Here is an 8,653-nt window from a genome sequence, read left to right on the forward strand (position 1 = left end):
TGATTTCGCCTTTCACTTGGTGCAGTATCTGATATCTGACACTGTCACAGACTTGACTCCTAGAATCAGGAATCCACGTCCGTCTGAATAGATGAAAACCAGCGACGAAGACGTTTAAAACATAATCTTCATCATTTCGATCATTGTGCACTTGATGAAACGATGTGAACACGTATTCATCTAGATTTCGCTTGATTTTGTAGTAGCCTTTGATGTCGAAATGATACAGAGTCCGTTATAAACTTCTTTGTCGCCGACACCTTTTGGATCTCTTCAGACGAACATTGACTCCAGATTTTAGGAGTCAAGTCTGTGACAGCGTCAGATACCAGACGCTGCACTAAGAGTAAGGTGAGATGGAGCTAAACTCAACATTCGCATGTCAAAACTTAGTAATTTCTTTTTCAAAAATAAATAATTACTAAATATAACAACTAGAAGTCTTTAAACATACATGTTGAAAAATTTAAAAATAACCTTATACAGTTTGTTACTGTTTTGCGTTCAGTTAAGGTACCTACGACTGAAAAGTAGAAACTGGGTATAAATAATTACTGTATAACTTCATTTTGAAAATGTTTGGATGTTTTTGTATTAGGGGAGAGGAAAACCATCACTGCCGAATGAGATGAGGATTGGACCGTCTGAAGTGACAGGATATGGGGACCTCGAGTGGCAGGGACGCCTCAATAACATTTAAATAGCGGGTCAATTGCTACACACAGAGGCTACTTAAAATGCGTTTTCTCTTTCTTGGTGGTAAAACAACTTGTCGCTGAAGGAACCTCTTCTAACACTCTCTAAGTAATATATTCTATTCAACTGATTACGATCATTGCATACACTAAACGTGCGATAATCATAATAGGATAAGACATGCAGCAAATGATTAATATAATGGAATCGACCAAAAGGTCCGCTGCGTTTTAAAACGTACTTATCTTCTTATACTCCTTCACCATAGAGAAACATTAGGTGTCGCAATTACATTTTTTGTAGAAGTAGTTAGTGTACAAATTCACATCAACACATTTGAGTGCTTCCATTCACTCGTACATTTGTAGTGAAATACGTTTCAAAACATTTCCTTTTATTTAATAACTTTGTGTTTGTATTACTTCATAATGAGTCATTTTGTTAAACAGAACATTTTACACAATCCTCGTGAGTTTTTTTCGTATCATGGTATGATTTCTGAATGAGCAGTGTGTGATTGATATACATTTGACGAGGCACTCTGTGTAAAGTGTACATATATGCACAGGTAAAGTTTGATGAAATTGGGATGTATTGTATCGTACTTAATGAGGCATGAAATGTTTTCTTGAAAGTTCAAAATATCATATAAAATAGACTAAATATATAACCTCTATGATCAAAATGACTGCAATAACGTACCTACACAACTTTTAAAATAAATTACCACTCAAGCGTTCTTAATTAACATACCAATATGTTTAAATAATAAATAATGATTATCCTTAGTATCAACGGATTTTTATCAACAACATTAGATTTTCTCTTTCCAGTATTTAATTTACCCAGATTGCTACCATCAATTTCTTGTTGTGTCATGTGTTTTCGTCATATTTTTTTATCCATATTCGTCTTCTAGGATACCGTGCTCTGAGATTGAAACGTTCTCATTGGAAACGTTAACACCAGTTATTGTAGAAACATCCCTTCTATCCATCGAGAGTAGATTTCTACGACTTCCACAAGAAGTTATCTATTTTGTATCGTGCATCTATACGCCTATGTATAGTACAGTGCACACGCAATATGGGGGATGGTATTTGCTTTGTAGTTGTACCTCACTTTATCACAATTTTTGCAATAGCATTAGAATCGTACACCATAATATAAAATATCGCGTTTGATTAACTTATGTAAAAGTATGCCTCAAATCTCGGAGAAAACAAAAAGGAAGATGTGCGAGTTCATTTAGTTTTGCAAGACTTTAAAGAGATAAGTTTGAAACAATATTTACTGATTATGGGATAACCAATATTTTTGGATTATTAAAAAAAAGATTTGTTAAGAAACAAGAATTGCCTTTCTTAACTTTGTCACGTTATCTATTTTGAAGGAGATATGAAAAGCGTATTTAATGTAAAGTAGTTAAAGGTTTAGTTATGCTGTATTGCATTTTCACGTCTTTTAATATGAACATTTGCTAGCAAAGGAACATTCGATGTCTGAAATTTCGTTAAAACAAAAGTAATTGTTATAGTTACGTAACATGGATAGCCTACTCTAAAGGAAGTCGGAAGTGACATAAACATCAAATGATGTATCAAAATCGCTATGGCTAAGTACAAACACCTTACGTTAACTTAGAAGTTAGGTGGGTTATTGAAGTGCACCAGTCGACAGGGAAGCCGTGGCAAGTTGAACGTAAAGTTGTACAGGTAAAGGCTTTAGAACCTTCCACGCGGCTAAGCAGCCTCATACATAAAACATCAGAGGAGAGCTTCTGTCGGCTCTGTAACCAGGAGACTGAGTTCTCTTTACGCGGTTCAGGGACACCACACACATATACTAAACTTGGATGTGATCTAACTAGCTAACACCTTGTTGGGAATCATGAGATATTTAACGCCACATTCAGTTTGTCAGGAAAGGGCATATTCACAATCAATCTGTATCCTGAGATTGATTCTGAAGAACTGATATATTAAGACATTCATATAGTCAAAGTTTAAAAGGCAATTCGAATGGATGGGTGTGTAATAATACATCATAATGGGTACAGAACGCACTTAGACAGTATTTAATTTTAAATATACTTTCTCACTATTAGTTAGAACTCATATATTTAGTTAACTCTATTACTCATTTAGCGTTATCTCTGATAAGATTCTGTAGTCTCTCCCATAGTAGGATGAGTCAAAATCCGAACGGGTGGATTTCTTACAGTACTCAGTAACAGTACTAATTTCCTACAACGTGTTTGGACTGCTCTCTTTCTCACCCTTGTCACAAAAAAGGGGCACAAATACGATGATTGTGTAGAAAATAGAGTGTGCCGTACAAAGATGGGTAGACGGCTGGGTAATGATGAGTTAAGGATGAATTTCTTGTGAGGGGTTAAGGCCTTGGTATGTTGCACAATCTCAAAATGTAAACAACTGTCAAATTCAGTATGTATTCCATATATACCCAAAATCTTGAGAATGTTACTTAGCCTACACGCCGTTGTGCTAGTAGAGGGTCGATACTGCCCTTTTGGACTTATCATTAAAGTACGTAGTTTTAAGGTTAATTTGATTGAAGGATGAGACTGGTGAACGAACGAGACAGGAAATAACAAGGTTCTTTGTTACTTTAAGAATTGAATGATTTTTAGCAAATGCCATTGAATTCTATGACTAATGAAATTAGAGGAGCACAATGACCATTAGCGACCAGTTCAGTCCTACACTTGAAGTATAGAAACATGGGAAATAATAGTATGAGATACATTTACAGTGTTCTGGAAGCCATTTCCTAAATTTATCTCTTTATTACAAAAAAGAGATGTTCCACACTATTCCAGGGACATTTATGTTTTAGATGAGCTGAATCGTCCAATAAACCTCACGCTAATCCTCGAGATCGACCCTCCAAAGAGAACCATATAACCTTCCCGAATTTAATGTTTAATAAGTTTTATAAAATTAGAAATTGTATAGTAGAATATATTTGAAAAATATAAAATTGAATAATGTTATTAGTGAATGACCACAGTGTATATTTTGTTTATACCTTTACGATATTTATTTCCAATTGTAACCAGATTACTAATTAATTATATTGCTTGGTTATAAGTGCATTACGTCAATACTTACGCTACTGAAATCTATTATATTATATATTATTATAGTAAAAGTTTATTCCTTAAATGCTTATTATTATCGAAGGTAGAATCGAACATACATGTACGTTCCTCTAAGGTGGCTGGATGAGGAAATGTTCCTCACACATTCTGTAACATATAAAACAATATAGGTGCCGTTTTATTGATACAGTCTCAATAGAAACATAAACAAGCTGAAGGTCTGCTCGGCCAATATTCTCTGAGAAGAGATGCGAGTTTTATTCAATGGTCAGTTACGTGTGGAATGGGGTCTTTAGGCGATGGCGGGCCATTCTGCACTGTGGGGAGCACTTTCGGCTGGTTTGGCCACTTTTGTCCGGGGAAAATAGAATATAAATGTGTGGTTAGCAGCCCCAAACTCCCTCCTATGAGATACATGTCTTCATCTGATAATAAGATAGAACCGGGAGGGGCAAGAAGTTATTGAAAGTCTACGTCTTGCTTGAGTGGTATTTTGATCACTTGTTGTTTATACAGTTGGTTATTTTTAGGTCGGCTTTAATAATCGAGCATACTCATTACATTAACATCAGTCTTGGTGATTTGTAAGTGCTATAATGAGTTTATGTCTCGTGTTTATTATAGCACGCGTGTGCTATGTATTGTACTCCTTCTTTATACAGTACTTTCTGTTTTGTACTGAAACATAATTTTCTCTCGTGCATTATTCATCAAAAAGTAATTCGATGATAAAAAGTTAGAAATGGTTGTGTTTGAGACCTCCTTGGTTAAAGATGTACTTTTAAATAACCGGTTATGTATTTAAAATGTTTTAAACTGTTATATGTAGGCCTACATTAATGAAATTCTAAACAAAAACCATTTTGATTAAAGTGACATTAATTATACCTACCTGAGTGTACAATTTCCAGTACATAAAGGTCTCATCCACTTTCACAATTCTTATTAGAAAAACTTTAATTTCAATGTTGGGTTAAATGGAGTTGAAAACATGATTGTATTATTTTGATAAAATTGGAAGTGTAAATCCACAGAATACCTGTTAAAAATATTGTAGTATTACAGATCTATAAAACCAATGTTGTGATTTTTTAATCTACGTTGTTGTTATTTATTAATAACAGTGCACTTTAATTCATTGTGGGATGTCCTTTACTTTAAAAAAACAGGCAGAGAGAGACTTTTTAAGGAGAAGCTGATCCCGGTCGTTTTCATGGGAAACTTGCGTGTGTGAAAACCTTAACAGACTGAAGAAAGGTAGAGAGTCGGTGCAGACGAGATTCTGAAGGTTCCGGAAGAAGTCCGACGCCCCAAAGAGTAAGGCGACCGGCTACACTGAACAATGATGTTTAAAATCGCAGCTATCAAGCTGATTAAGTGACCACTTTAGACTTACGAAATTTAATACATGGAAACTAAAAAAGGCTCTTTAAAATACTTACTGGTGCCAAGAATGTGTGTATTTACAGAACACGAATCAGCTTACTATACAACAGTCACACTAAGAGCGAGGCACAGAACACGGATCAGCTGACTGTACAACAATCACACTAAGAGCGAGGAACAGAACACGGATCAGCTGACTGTACAACAATAACACTAAGAGCGAGGCAAAGAACACGGATCAGCTGACTGTACAACAATCACACTAAGAGCGAGGCAAAGAACACGGATCAGCTGACTGTACAACAATCACACTAAGAGCGAGGCACAGAACACGGATCAGCTGACTGTACGACAATCACACTAAGAGCGAGGCACAGAACACGGATCAGCTTAATGTACAACAATCACACTAAGAGCGAGGCAAAGAACACGGATCAGCTGACTGTACAACAATCACACTAAGAGCGAGGCAAAGAACACGGATCAGCTGACTGTACAACAATCACACTAAGAGCGAGGCACAGAACACGGATAAGCTGACTGTACAACAATCACACTAAGAGCGAGGCACAGAACACGGATCAGCTGACTGTACAATAATCACACTAAGAGCGAGGCACAGAACTCGGATCAGCTGACTGTACAACAATCACACTAAGAGCGAGGCACAGAACACGGATCAGCTGACTGTACAACAATCACACTAAGAGCGAGGCACAGAACACGGATCATCTGACTGTACAACAATCACACTAAGAGCGAGGCAAAGAACACGGATCAGCTGACTGTACAACAATCACACTAAGAGCGAGGCACAGAACACGGATCAGCTGACTGTACAACAATCACACTAAGAGCGAGGCACAGAACACGGATCAGCTGACTGTACAACAATCACACTAAGAGCGAGGCACAGAACACGGATCAGCTGACTGTACAACAATCACACTAAGAGCGAGGCACAGAACACGGATCAGCTGACTGTACAACAATCACACTAAGAGCGAGGCACAGAACACGGATCAGCTGACTGTACAACAATCAATTCACCAGTTGGTGACATTAGCCCACAATATGGCCTCCTCACCTCCGAAATATTCTTTCCCCCACAGTAAGTTTATTGCACGTTTCAATGTTATTTAGGTTCTATGCTGCTTTATTGCACTTTTTGGAATGTTTGACAAATTTATTTTTACATTTCAAACGTATTCGGCCATTATATGCACTTCAGGACTTTAACAAATTTCTTAGAAATGTTGATATTAAGTGGACGCAAAATGGTCAATGGACTGAATGATGAACAACAACGAACATTTTTCATTGGTCTTATGAGATGATAAAACAATAACTTTGCTCAACTCAACATTTTGCATGCAACCCCAGTGAAGGCTGTAAGGTGACAGTGCATGGCGTACCTAGTATATATTATATTCCACACTGTAAAGGATTGAACAGCCCAGGACAGAGTTACCTGGGTCTCAAAGGACTGCATTTTTATGCGAAACAAAATGTAATATTTTAAATAAGAGGTGTTTATTATTGGAAGGAATATGAATTATATTAATTTTATACATTTAACCATTTTAAAGTTAAAGGGTTGTAAAGAAATGATTTTTTTGCTTGTCAGAGTTAGGTCATGTTATGCCAGGTAATTAAAGAAATATATTTATTATAAAGAATAGGCTACATTAGAACGTAGTGTTTTTCAAGCATAGAAATGCCTAAAGAAACTTTAAAATATTAATTAAAGGATAAATTAAACTGTTACTGCTGTTTTAATTTTGCACACTTTTAACTATGCATCTTATTAGAATGTAAAGTTTTGTTTTGTTAAAAGATGAATTGAAATGTTTCACTCTCAGGAATATAATATTTTTACTAATCTTGAATTCGCTAGTAAATCCAGAGGAAGCGCACGCCCATATTATGCGGAGCAACTATTTCAATTTAGATTTTTATTTATTTTTCTTTATTTATTTAATTTGTTTTTTAGATAAACAGTTTATATATATACTTTTAATGAGTACGTTCAGAAACAACAGAAATCGTTTAAATGCTTAATCCTCCAGCACATAAATATACGAGTAATTTAAAATTTTTAATTGCATCTTATTTCTTCATTTCGCTGTAAAGTTCTCATCGTTTGTGAAAGATAGTAAATACATTTTTTTCCAATGGAACATTATGTTTGTTTTAATCACGCTGTTTGGAAGGAATAAAAGAAGCTGTATGTAAGTTTATTTTCGTCTACGTTCAGATATCAAGTAAATTCAAAGTTTTTAACTCTGCATCCTACAAAAACCTGAGTATGCTTTTGAAACGTACAAAAAATACGAACAACACATTGAATTACAATTATTTTAACAATTTTACTAATGTATAAATCTTTATTAATAAATATGGTATTTAGAATACATATTAAATAATTATATTAAATTGAAATATAGTAATAAAAATGTAACATTTTAGTACGAATTTAAATGCATAACAAAAATTGTATGGAATAAATAAAATAAATATAAATAGAGCTACCACATAATTAGTATAATTTACCCTCTTCCTTTATACTTTCCTTTGCATAAACAATCTACTAGAAGCGCTATTGGTATAATGAACTGAACATTATTAAGAGTAATGAAGTTTTACAAATTAGAATGTAGTTAGATATTACCATTTTTAAAATTTCACATTGAACAATAGAACGCAACGTGTGGTTTAACCAAGAGCATCAATCTCGTTACATTGGCTAGATATGACATCCCCTGTCCTCTATAGGAAGGAAGCACCTGTGTTGAAGGGTTGTTTTAATGTTTCTCCAACATCATAAGTAACCTATATTGTCTCCGGTGGGTCACGGCGGAGGGGGGGGGAATCTCATATGAGATCCAATTTACTCAAAACGTGACGTACTGCAAAAATAGTGGAGCAAACTTTGAGCACAGCACAATAGTGTCGTTTACATAATCGTGTACATTATTGAATTAATCCCTTTATAGTCCAGGAGTTGAGAGCAAATTTGCATTGTATATGCATACGACTAAGTTTTTCCTGAAAACATCGAGAGGAATATTCCTGAACAGAAAACCAACGTTAGCTGCGCCAGTTTAGGTAGATGTCAAAATGGGAGGATAAAAAGAGGGTTAATAATATTAAACAATTATGATGTTTTCTTTGCAATCAGTGAAGTTATTTATAGTAATACAGTGACGTCAATTTAAATTTTATACGAGTTATTTTTGAAAGGGAACCCCAGAGAGAAACTGAACTAATATTTTACGACAGCCAAAAGCAGTTAAATGGCAAATAAAACGAAGGCCACTCCGTTGTCAATTTTGTAAACACGTCGATGACCACACAACACTTTGTTCACATTTAATTTATTGGCAATTTGTTTAAAATTAAGTTCCAATTACAACAGTAACAATCGAATTTAATTGTTTTCGGGGT

Source organism: Homalodisca vitripennis, chromosome 3 (assembly GCF_021130785.1).
Source record: "Homalodisca vitripennis isolate AUS2020 chromosome 3, UT_GWSS_2.1, whole genome shotgun sequence".
In the NCBI taxonomy this organism is placed as follows: Eukaryota; Metazoa; Arthropoda; class Insecta; order Hemiptera; family Cicadellidae; genus Homalodisca; species Homalodisca vitripennis.